Below are 13,083 nucleotides of genomic sequence, written 5' to 3'. Positions count from 1 at the left end.
CGGTACTTCGTCGACGTGGCGGCATCGTAGCAAAGGTTTCGAGTCGAAGAAAGAAGCTCCGCCGTCGATCGAGGGTGTACAGCGGGCGGCTGCAGACCCAACCGGTCTGACCGGTCCCCTGGACCGGTCTGACCGCAGCAGCCGGGTATAAATACCCCAACCAGTCCGTGGCTGGGTAAGTCTCTTGAGTCTTTTGTTTTCTCTGAGTTTTTCCTTCTCCCAGCCTCTGCTCTAGGTTAGGGCCAACGACTCCAATGCAAAGAGAATTTAGATTATAGCTATTCTCTTCAATCTAGTGGGTGGATGATGGGCGGATGGCTCTAGCCTTTGTATAGGTGAATTCTTCGGTGATTAATGGATGGAATTTGTTTGATATTCACTTGTGTGTACTGAGCATCTCGTCCTCCCCTTCTCTCTTGCGTTTTGGGTTTAATTCTCCTCTTTTGGTGTGTTTTTTATTTGGAGGAGATCAACCCTTGAATTCGTGGTTTGATGGACTCTTTGTGACGATTCTAATCCTTCTAGCCATGTGCTAAACCTACTGGAATCGAGAGTTCTCACGAATTGGCGATTTTGTGTTCTAGAGAAAACCCCAATCCTCTTTGATCTTTCCTCGTTTTCTCTCGATCCGTGAATCTCTTGGGAAAGATCTTTTTGGGATACGTTCACGGGGTAGTTACGAAGCTTTCCTCCAAATTTCGTTGGATTTGGACTTCATTTGCTCGAGATTTGACATTTGGAGCTTTGTTGGCGGGCTGACTGGGAGAGACCGGTCTGACCGGTCTGCAGTTTGAAATTCCCAGCACGACCGGTCAGACCGGTCCAGTACACCGGTCAGACCGGTCTGTGTAGGCTGTGCTGCGATTTGAGAAGTTTCTCTCGCTTTTGCTTCCGCTTTGCAACCCGGGTCTTTTGCTTCGAGATAGCTTGTTCATAGCTATTCTCGTTGACCTAGCTTTGAGGGTTTGCGGTGGTTTTGGGATATAGGCCGACGATTTGAATTTCGAAGAAATTTTGATCGGCTCCCATTCACCCCCCTCTGGTCGCCGGCTTCGGTCCCTCAATTGGTATCAGAGCTCGGTTGAGGTTTTCAGTACCTTAACCGGTTCGAAAACCACTCGGCGACCATGGCGAGTCTTGGTAAGATCCTGGTGTTTTCCGGCGAGGACTATGCTTACTGGAAGGTTCGCATGAGAGCCTTCCTGCAGAGCATGGGAGCCGATGTCTGGGAGATTACCACGAACCAGCTTTACGAGGTGCTTTCTGTTCGGGCCACGCCTCTTCAGGTGACCCAGCACGAGGCTAACGCCAAGGCCGTCAATGCCTTGTTCGCTGGCGTTTCTCGTGCGGAGTTCTCATGAACTGTTTAATGCCTTAATCAATCTTCCATGTTCCAAATAATTTTTTCCCTATTATGGTCAACATGACAATATAACATATTTGGTATACAGGTACAAGCAAATATGCTAGAGGAAGAAAGGCTGCCAACTATGCTGGAGAAAATGTTTCTGCTAGTCATTCAATCAAGCCAGATATGCCTCCAGGTTTTATGTAGGTTTTCAATGATGTCAACTTTCTGGAGTGAAATAAAAGCATATGATCATGTACTGTGCTATAAACTGAGTACATTGCCATCCATTACTTCTGTAAGAACAAGTCCATAAAGTGGATCAAACAATATGATGCTTCTTATGGAGGAAATATGTTTGCTAGTTTGGTATCCTTTAAACACTGGATGTAATAATGGGTAGTGTTATTTCGTGGAAGTTATGTCATTTAAGTAATGTTTGTTTTGTGGAAACTGCAAAATTATCACTGATGTATTATATAATTTAGATAAACGTACTCAAATTAGATATATGCTTTGTCCGATACCTGAGCTGACTAACCTCGTATTCGTTCCATATCTCTGATGAGTTACTGGGATTTTGTTTCATAACATATATCAATTGAGACCTCATTAGTATTTGAGCTCTATTACTTCTTGCCTATTTTCTCAAAGAATGTCTGCAATCATGCTGCAAAACTCCAATCGTTTATCTGTAGCTACTACATATTTCGTCCTAGTTGTAGACTATTCACTAACATGGGCACATGGATTCCCAAAGCTGGTTCCAGTGGATGCTCAATGGGATGCCTGACCTTGAAGTTGGACGTCACCACTGGAACAGAGATTCTTCTCGCCCCTAGTTAAGGATGCATGTTAGATAATTTTTGGGTTGTTGGGTCGACCCAAAAAGTTGATAAAATGAACTAGAATGACATTATGTGTAAATAATTTGGGAGGAGAAATGAACTAGAGTGGCATGCCATCGTAATTAATTAGCTGACCCAAAAAATACCATTGGATACCCACTTGCATCCCTACCCCTAGTGGCCCTAGGCCTAAATCCGCCAGTGTCTACTTTGGAATTCAACTTATCTCAATGATGTCTCTTTTAGATATTTTGACACTACAAAAATGACTTTCTGTTATGGCCATGCAGAATTCTTAATTAACTATTCACGCACTATTTATGGTCACTATAGTTATGCAACTATATCTATCTCCAGCAGCTCTGGTGGATTATTAGTGTTATAGCTACTGATAAGATAGACTATTTTTCTTATTAGAGTCATTTATGTAAATTTAATAAGCCCACTACCAAGAATTGAAAATAACCACAATAATTTCATTATATATAATGCAGTAATCATCGATCAGTTTGATACATAAAAGATTTTTTTTGAAGGAAAACTGTGGGGGAGATCCCCACAGCGCTTCATTTTCATTAATAAGGTTAGAAAATGTTAGGAGAGATACTTACAGGGGGGGGGGAGAGAGAGAGAGAGAATAGTTACAGAGAAGTAAGCCAGGTGACAACTGAGTCTTTGATTACATGATTAAAACGAAAATGGTGGAGAAGAAGTTGATCTCTGAACTTCACAGACCAGATATGTGCTGTTGGCTGTGCATTATCAAAATAACTGCATTATCTTAAAAAAAATGTTCTACAAAAAGTTGAGATTACAGCAAGTCATATATATGAATTAAAAAGATGTGAAACATATGAACATAAAGTTAGATTCATAATTATATGTCAAGCTTAGGACATAATATGAGTGAAGAGGAGGTCGGAATGTACAAGCTTATGTGGATTGGAAATTAGATAATATGGTTGTACCTTTTAAATTTGAACAACTAGAAAAGTAAGATAAGGAAAGGAACAGTGCAGACGAATCAACATTTTTCCTACTGTTTGATGAATTCAATGACCTCTTAGTGTGCTTGCGAAGGAAAAACTGTGTGCCTCCTTTCTCCATATTTTTAACAATAATGCTGTGGTCCTACTCTTATGACATAGATGCATATTTTCAGCATCCTCATTTTTTTAACAGATGGAAATGCAGATTTCCGCCTTCTGGGAGAAGGGTTTTCTAGTTGTTTTTTTACAGTAGTGGTAAAAACAAATGCTGAAAACAAAGGTAAGTTCAATTAACTTACTTCATGCAATTGTTAGTTTGCTTTCATTTTGGAAATTAAAATATTCTTTGCTAGGTCATCTCTCCGAAACGTGAAATCATCATTCGTTTTTAGGTTTTACAGCCTGCTACAATATTTGACTGAACCAATTCTGGAGCAACCATATATATATACTTGTCGGCCCAGTAGACATGTACAGAATAACAATTATAGACACGAAAAAGTTCATGTCTAAGAAAACATCTGCATTTTATTCATTACTACAGTAGGAGCATCAATATATTGTTACTTGTGGTTGTTGCTTTGTTTTTCAGATTAACATGCAAACACAAAGTAACCTATTCAGATTTTCCAAATACGATGTCACTTCAATTCCTAACTTCTAATAATTAGCCATAGATTGTTGTATTATATTCCTTAATTAGGGAGACAAGTGGATGTTAAACTTCTGATTTTCCTTCATGTTATTATTAGATACTCTAACCGGCAACAGACTACCCGTGACTACCCAATTCAAGGTTTGTGCCTCTCTTGAAGGTCTGGTGGTTGATTCCCAAATATTCTAGTACAATAATGGTCAAATTTGAACAGCACAAGCGGTTTGACAGTCACTGCATGTTTTTTATGCGAATTCAAAATTTATTCTGCACTACTACCTATATCAGGAAAAAATGTCTTTGCATTGAGAATTTATGGTTTGTCATCTAATGTTCTTTTCAACAGTATAACATCTGCAATTTTGATGCCTACATAAATAATTCCTCCAATAATAATGAGCTCAAATCTTATTGTAAGCAAACTGAGAAGAGTATCCATCTTTCTCAAAGGTTGTTCTGGCATTAACAATGATTAATAAATGGTAGCATATCTTTCTCAAACCGAGAAATGTCATGTGGTGGGCCTTGGAGAAGCACAAAGTCCCAACTAAGTACATTACCCTCATCAAGGATATGTACAAGAATGCGATGACGTTTGTCCGGACGTGTGGTGACGACACCACTGACTTTCCTATTAACATAGGCCTTCATCAGGGGTCGGCATTGAGCCCTTATTTATTTGCTTTGGTGATGGATGAGGTCATAAGGGACATACAAGATGATATCCCTTGGTGTATGCTCTTTGCTGATGATGTGGTGCTAGTGAACGAGAGTAGAGCAGGGGTAAATAGGAAGTTAGAGCTGTGGAGACGCACATTAGAGTCAAAAGGGTTCAGACTTAGTAGGACTAAGACCAAGTACATGATGTGCGATTTCAGCGCATCTAGGCATGAGGGTGGTGACGTTAGTCTCAATGGGCAAGCGGTAACCCATAAGGATACTTTTCGGTATTTAGGTTCGATGCTACAAAAGGATGGCGACATTGATGAAGATGTTAGGCATAGAATCTCAGCTGGTTGGTTGAAAATGGCGTCAAGCTTCTGGTGTCCTCTATGACAGGAGGGTGCCACAAAAGCTAAAAGGTAAGTTCTATAGGACAGCGATTCGCCCGGCGATGTTATACGGTGATGAATGTTGGCGTACAAAAAGGCGACATGTCCAGCAACTGAGTGTGGCATAGATGCGGATGTTACGGTGGTTTTGCGGGCACACAAGGAGGGATAGAGTCCGGAACGAAGCTATTCGGGAAAGGGTAGGGGTGGCACAAATTGAGGAGAAACTTACCCAACATCGGTTGAGATTGTTTGGACATGTCCAACGGAGGTCTCCGGAGGCGCCGCTGCATAGTGGGATGCTAAAGCGTGTTGATAAGGTAAAGAGGGGTAGAGGTAGACCTAAACTGACTTGGGACGAGTCGGTTAAGAGAAACCTTAGAGATTGGGATATCTCTGAGGAGCTAGCTTTGGATAGGAGCGCTTGGAGAGTAGCTATCAACGTGCCTGAACCATGACTTTTGTGTTTTTGGGGTTTCATCTCTAGCCTACCCCAACTCGCTTGGGATAAAAGGCTTTGTTGTTGTTGTTGTTGTTGTATCTTGCCACCGTGCATATGGTATCCAGATCTTTCTCATCAGAGAGGGTTTTAAAACAACTCTCACAGCATCTTTTCTATATAGACTGGAGATTTTAAGATTCCTTTTAATATTTTTATTTGTTCCAAACAGGCCCTTAGTTTAGTTTCTGGGTCAATTCTAGCTGATTTCTTTAATTAATCAGATGGGATAAATTTGTGGTGGTAGGAGAAGATGGATGGGATCGGATGATGGCCTCAATTTATGTATCTGGTTTCTTCAATCATTTTTCATATTGCAACAAGCTCACTCAGACAAAGAGTCACTACTGCAATATATAATAACTTATCCTACAGATATGTTAACATATCCTGTCTGATGCATATGAGTATCCATCTTGCTCGTTGTGTTGTGGTATATATTAACTAAGCTTCATCAATGGCATGGTATCCAGACCTTTCTCTCTCACAGTTTGTTTCCTATATATATTGGAGCACTATGTGAGAGCCAAATATATGGTCAGGTTAGCTCATAAAAATGATGCCTAAGAGAGTAGCAGCTCTCCTCCTTGTGTTTGCAATCATTTGTCCCCCCCAAGTAGCTGTTCATGGTCATTGTACCAGGGCGCAGAAGCAAGCCATCATCATCCACTGTGCATCTTACATTCATAGGGATAAACCTACCGATGCGCCTCAGCCCTGGTCACGCTGTTGCAGAACGGTGAGAGAAGTGCCGGGGATGGACATGGACTGCATCGTTAAACTACTTAAACTTGTGGAACAGGAAGCCTTCGGAAAAAGGATCCGAGATCTGGAAGTCCTCTGTGTAGTTTATAGTCCTCCTCCATCTCCTCATCATAATCACCAGGTAATTAGCATCAACAGCTTATCCATTTCATATTTCACTTATTATCCAGCATTTAATCCGCTGATAAGTAGCAATATGAATTGCTGCCAGGTTGTGGTGCAGACGGATGCAGCTTTCACCCCTGATGGAGTTTGATAAAGGAGATATATCCACTTCACTAATAACAATATTCAAAGCATAACCTTTATGACATATGTGTAGCTTTGATTAACTAAGGAAATGTGATGAATACATGTTTGTGGGCTATTTTACTTTCGGTTGGGTGCATGCCTACTATGCTATGGATGCAACACCTATCAGGTGATACATGCATTTACCAAAAACCAACAAAAAAAGGAGATATCTAATTATCTATCGTGCATGCTTATGCAAATCATAGACTTTAAGAACATATCATGTTGATTTGAGAAAACGAAAATCATATGGCATCCATCCACAAAAGAAAATATTAAAAAAAATCTGCCATCTATAATACATCACTACTACAGAAACGATTTTTAAGGACGCCTCTTTTTTTTAAGGGCGGGTGCAAATATACCCCGTTTCTACAAAAAAAAATTGGGTACCATAGCATTTCACCCGCCCCTGGAAATGCATCTTCAGGGGCGGGTGACGGCACCACCCGCCCCTACAAATAGCTGCCCATTTTTAGAGGCGGGTGACAACAACCCCCGCCCTTGGAAAAATTGAAACCCAGTGGTGCGGACTGGCGCGGGTCTGCACATGTCTGTCTCCTCCTTATCCCTACAAAATATTAGCAGCGCACATGCACCGCACTCACCTCTCTCTCTTCCTCCCCACAGTCCCCATCTGAATCTCGTCACTGTCTCCCCAGTCTTCTTCCTCTTGCAAGCGTGGCCCGAAGCGGCGGCGGTGGCACGGGACAGCGACGGTCCGGAGCAGCGGCCGCGGGGCTGGGCCGCGGTGCCCGGCGGCGCGGAGCAGCCATGGCTCGACGTGGGGCTGCGGCACCTGGCAGTCACTCGACTCCGCGCAGAGGTCTGCAGCAGTCTCCAGGAGGAGCCACGCCGGACCACCTCACCCGCGTGGAGCAGGCGCTGCTGCAGTTGGCTAGTTGCACATGGGGATGAGTCACATGCACACGGAGACAGGTAAAATCCCTCTGTTAATTTACTTTCGTTTCCGGCCATGCATGCTCCCACCACTCTCTTTGCTAATTTCCTTTGGGGCTATTGCGTTTCTACCCTCGTTTTCAACCCCAATTGTGATTTTGCCCCGACTTTTTCTTACTTTGCATTTTTACCCATACTGTTCAAATACGAGGGCGCCGTTTACCCCTGTTTGTAACTCCGTTACATGCATCTAGGTTAAAAACTTTGGGAAATAAGAAAAAGACCTACAAAACCAAATGTGCCCCTTATCCTTATCTCTTCAACTGCCCTCTCCACACACCATTCAGACTCGACTCGGTGAAAACCTAGGCGGAGGCGGCGGCCCGCTAGGCAGCGGGCGAGTGGCGTGCGCGCGGCCGGGGGACGGCGGCGTGGCGGCGGGCCGCGCGCGCTGGTGAGCGGTGCGTGCGGACTTGCGCGGGACCTCGCCGAGGTGGCGCCGCGGGCAAGGCGAAGGCGGAGCGAGGGCGGGCACAGCGCGGTCGCGCGGCCCGGGGGAGCGGTGCCGCGCCCGGCCGGCGCGGCGGCTGCGCGCGCCACCGGCGCCTGAGGGCGAGGGCGCGGGCGGCTGCGCGGGGATGGCGCCTCCGGGTGAGCGGTTGCGGTGCGGGACGCTCAGGGCCGGCGCGTGCGCGCGGCCGCTCGGGCGGAGGAGCTGCCACGGGAGCTGCGCCATGGAGCCAGAGATCGACGGGTGTAAAGCAACCATGGAGTTGGTCAGCAGGTATGAGATTTCGACCAAATGTAGGACGAATGTAGGAGGAATTAACATAGGGATTTAGATAGTTGCGCTAATTTGGTTTCGTTTGCTCTGATATGTAGGCCAAATCAGAAAAATTTGAATCTAGTTGTTAGGGTTCGCTCGTTTTTCAGTTTGTCTGATGGGAGACCAAAGACATGGAAGCAGGGTAAAATTTTGCCAACTCAAACTGTTGACCCACAAAATTATGGCATCCTGCAGTTAGTTGATTTCATAGCTGAACACTATATGTGGGGTTCGAAACAGCACATTACTTTGTCGCGTGAGTCAGAATATACTATGGAGATAAAGTCTGATGAGGAAATGTTTGAGTGGTTTCAACTTAATCTAGACAAGGGAGTAGTTCGGATTAATGCTCAGATCAATGATTTTGAGGGCCCATTGCAGTGTTCGCCAACGAAACGTAGGTGCCACCCATCTGTAAGAAATAAAGCACCCACCACCACCAATGAAAGAGCCACTGAGACACCTATCAATGAGAGCTGCCCCAATGAGAGAGTCACATCCACAAGTAATAAAAGGAGAGGCACCAAATGTAAGGGAAAAGGTGGAGATGATGATGATGATGGTGTAGGAGTTGATGAAGAGGGCACATATTCTGACACTAATTCGCTTGCAGCGCCAAGTGATAGCAGCTATGATAGTGACTTGGCTGCATCATCTGGCTGCAAAGATGGATGAATTTATTGATGACTACTTCTCTGTTAATAGGTTTAGGAAGGCATATGCAGGTACTTTCAATCCTATGACATCTAAGGATAGTTGGGCACGTGTTGATTTAGGCTACAAAATCAAGAAACCTAAATTGAGAAGGAAACCGGGTAGACCAAGAATATCTAGAATAAAGTCATATGATGAGGCTGGCACTAGCAAAAAGAGGAAGCCATGTTCTGAATGTAATGAACTAGGCCACATAGCCAAGCATTGCCAAGGAGGTCTCACTGCTAGTCAAAAGAGGAAGCTTTCAGCTTCACAAACCTCAGGGTGAGTGGAGGATTTCTAGCTATTTCTATTTTTTTCCTACTTTATGTTGTCAAACTGTTAATTGAACATCTTTCTATGCTTGTGTGAAGTGCAAGTGCAACAGAAAAAGGGAGAGGGAGGGGAAGAGGAAGGAGAAATCCAAGTGAAACTCAAGTTCAAACAGAAATTGCTAGAGGAGGGAGGGGAAGAGGAAGAGGAAGAGCAAGAGGAAGAGGAAGAGGAAATCTAAGTGAAAATGAATTTGGAACCGAAAATGCTAGAGGAGGAAGGGGAAAAGGAAGAAGGGGAGGAAGAAGGGGAGGAAGAAGGGGAGGATCAGGAGGGCGATTGGCTCAATTATTAGGAATAGATGCATGAATGTGATGCAGCCACCTCTCATCATGTAATATACCAGTCGCTTTTGTTGGACACCTATGTTGGGATGTGATCTCATGGTGCTTCTCTTTTGGATATGTATGATGGGGGGTTCTGATTTGGTGCTACATCTCTTTTGGATATGTATATATGATGGGATGTTATCTATCTATTATCAACATATATGCATGTGCCAACTTAATTTTGTATGTCATGTTGCTGTCCAAATTTCTATCAATACTTGTTCATATTCTTATTGAAATTCTGCTGAAATATAATGAAAACAGGGGTATATTCACAAAGTTCTAAAAAAAGTAGGGGTATATTTGCAAGGATAAAATTGTCTTCTTTAACACCGTTAACTGTTGTTCACGTAGTAGGGGTAGAATGAGTGTTCATTTGCGAACAGTAAGGGTAAAAATGCAAAGTCAAAAAAAGTAGGGGTAAAATCGCAATTGGAGTTCAAAACAGGGGTAAAAACGCAATAGTCCCATTTCCTTTCGTCCGGTGCTTAGGCGTGGCTCCGGCGGCCAGGCATGATGCTTACCTGCAGATCTGGCGGCCTGGCTCGGCGCGGGCGCTGCTCCGGCGGCCAGGCGCAGCGCGGGCGCGGCGATGTGGGCCAGGTGGTCTGGCTCGGCGTGGATGCGCCGCGGACCCGCGGCGACGGAGGCGTGGCCGCGCGCGCAGCGGTGGTTTTTTTATTTTTTTAATTGATTACTAGGGCCGGGTCACCCTCATCATCCGTCTCTAGAAATCGATTTCTAGGGACTTGTGATGGGATGACCCGCTCCTGGAAATCGATTTCTAGGAACGGGTAACGTACTCGCCCCTGCAAATAGTTATTTTTAGCTGCGGAAAGCAGGGACGGGTGCGACGTCCGCCCCTAAAAATACTATTTCACCCGCCCCTATAAAACTTTTTATGCGGTAGTGCATGCCAATTTATAACGTCTTAGATTAAAATACATTGTCTAAATATAAATTCAATAAAATGATACTAGTTGCCACAAATGATCTCTTTTTCATTTCATGCATAATCTAGGACCTCATATTACTTCTTATATTTCTTATATGAGATTCAGATATGTTCGGTGTCACACCAAATTATGAAGGAATAAATCGAGCCATAAATTATATGTGCGTCAGGATAAAAATTACATACATGATGACATAAGTGAATAACAGTAGCAATGTCATAAAGTGCCGCAGTTATTCATTACAAACTAAGACGAATGTCATAACATAAATAAATAAGTGTTTCAATTTGCATTTATTCTAGCAGCGGATCATCCAAACTTCACAGGCAGCTGTATGGGGGAACATATGCCTAGAAGTCCCGAGTATCCTCCGGAAAGTCCTCAAACTAGCCTTGTTAAGTAGTTTGGTTATAACCAGGGTGTGCACATGTCATACTCAGCAAGTATATTGGAAAATAAATGACATGAAAGACTTAAACAAGGAATATGACTGGCTGAATAAGCGGTAAGCATTATAACAACAGCTGTAACAACCTATTAAAAGATCCAAAAGTTAGATATATATCATCGGACCCATATATCATTGACTCATGTGAACCCCACATGTCAGTGAGATAACGATGATATATATCTAATTTTGTGATCTTTTAATGGTACATATCCAAATTTCCCTATTTACTAACATGCGTGAAATCATCCCACATGTATGAAAAATATATTGATAACTGAAATAACAAATGAATATGGGAACAATTAAACCACTGAATTAAACAACGATTCAATTAATTAGATATATGAAGGTCTAAGCCGCTCTTGATTGTGAGCACGACTGATATATCAGTTTTCACTCTGCAACGATTGCACACTTTACCCACGAGTCGTGTTACCTGTCACGCAGTGATGATCAGGCATATTTACCACACTTCTTTATAAAGGTATGGCTCTATGGGTACACTGCGAGGTCTTCACAAAGACTCCCTAACCAATAGTAGCCCCCCTAACCAATAGTAGCCCACTAAGATTTCAGCAGCTGCGTAGGTGAACCTCCCCCAAGGCGTGACCAAAAACCAAACAAAAGAATGCACCCTTAGCAGGCAGCGAACCCCTCATCACAGACCCCCATGCGCCTTCCGGTAAACTACTAACAAGCTAGAGATATGTAATTAATCAGCCAAGTCCAGAGCCATATAGTTCTCGTGGTTGCGTTGTTCTACTAACAAGCTAGAGACATGTAATTAATTAGCTAAGACCAGAGCCATATAGTTCTCGTGGTTGTGTTGTTTTCCTGAGTGGCCGCTTCATGGTTGATTTTAATTAAGTTCACCAAACCATGGTATTGTTCCAAAAAGGTATACATTAAGGTCTCATGCCTCAAGTATCAATTTCACAAACCACCCCTAACCATTGTTCAGCAGCTAAGCAAACTACCCAAAAAGTTTTGTAAAAGTAACCTAGCTTTTCAAGAACAAGGATAATCAATTAGGATCCTAATAGGACCCCATCAATTTAATGCATGCAAGCATAAAAATTATTAGGACTGAAACATTATCAAGGAATATACTTGCTGCTACTGCTCAAAGTCTTCAAACTCTTGATCTTGAAGATTCTCGAACGGCTCCTCATCTACTCGTCACGAACATGCCAAGCACACAAAGACATACAAGCAAACAATAGAAATAAATTAAAACACTACACCAACCATTGACAAAAGGCTTAAAATCTAGTTCTACGCGTTACAACGATCAAAACAGTATTATGAGCACTTAAAACAGACTTAAAACGCTAAATATATGCTAAATACGGCTCTGTAGGGACTTATACGTGAGAAAATCTATTAAAAGAGCTAAACAGAAAAAACCGGGGCTAAAACATAATTTTGTATAAAAATTCAAGAGCTAACGTGATAAAATACCTAATTGGATATAGGGTTCTATTCTAGAAAAGGACAGAGGGGTTTTGTGAAAGAATTTGGGCTGAAAGGAATTATTTTTTAATAGAACCGGAGCACTGGTTGATTTTGGACAAACTAAGGGGTAATTTTGCAGGGTTGACCGGCGGTGCTGGGTTTGACTGGGTTAGGCCTGAATCTGTGCCACCAGATCGGGATCTGATGGTCGGGGCAGCAAAAAGGTGGCGAAACGCCAGAGGGCAGCGGCGCCGCCAGTTGCCACGGTGGCGGATCGCCGGTGCAGTGTCGAAACGATGCCACAGTGCACGAAAAATAGTGCCAAAATGGTTTATAACAACAAGAAAACGAAATAAACTCATAGAAAGTAGAAATAAAACCCATAAAATTCAGAAAAAATTATGGGATGTTCAGAAACTCAAACACAACCTTACCAAAATAAAATATACACCAGCATGAATGCAATAATTCAAATTTTGAGCATATGGTGAGTTTTAAATATTCCAAAAACTAGTCTTTTTGAAACCTGAAAATTATAGAACTACTCTAGAACTTCTAAAGTGAAAATTAGGGTGTTAAATTCAGAAATGTGGAATTTCGTAGGGTTTTGTCTATGTAGAAGATATACTTGTACACCAAGCAGTCCACAGAGAGGTTAACACCCGAACATTTCACTATCAAAAAATGGAG

At 42.9% G+C, this 13,083-nt stretch overlaps 1 long non-coding RNA gene across 1 annotated transcript; it reads left to right on the top strand.

Annotated features, from left to right (window-relative positions):
- Positions 1-8,948: 8,948 nt before the first annotated feature.
- Positions 8,949-9,595, top strand: LOC120686025. Its single transcript, XR_005679933.1, has 2 exons — positions 8,949-9,154; positions 9,244-9,595. It is a non-coding gene; the product is annotated as an uncharacterized LOC120686025 (long non-coding RNA).
- Positions 9,596-13,083: the final 3,488 nt, after the last annotated feature.

The sequence above is a fragment of the Panicum virgatum genome, chromosome 8N (genome assembly GCF_016808335.1).
Source record: "Panicum virgatum strain AP13 chromosome 8N, P.virgatum_v5, whole genome shotgun sequence".
Classification (NCBI taxonomy): domain Eukaryota; kingdom Viridiplantae; phylum Streptophyta; class Magnoliopsida; order Poales; family Poaceae; genus Panicum; species Panicum virgatum.
Note: the sequence above shows the minus strand (reverse complement) of the source record. Positions and strands in the feature narration are given on the sequence as shown.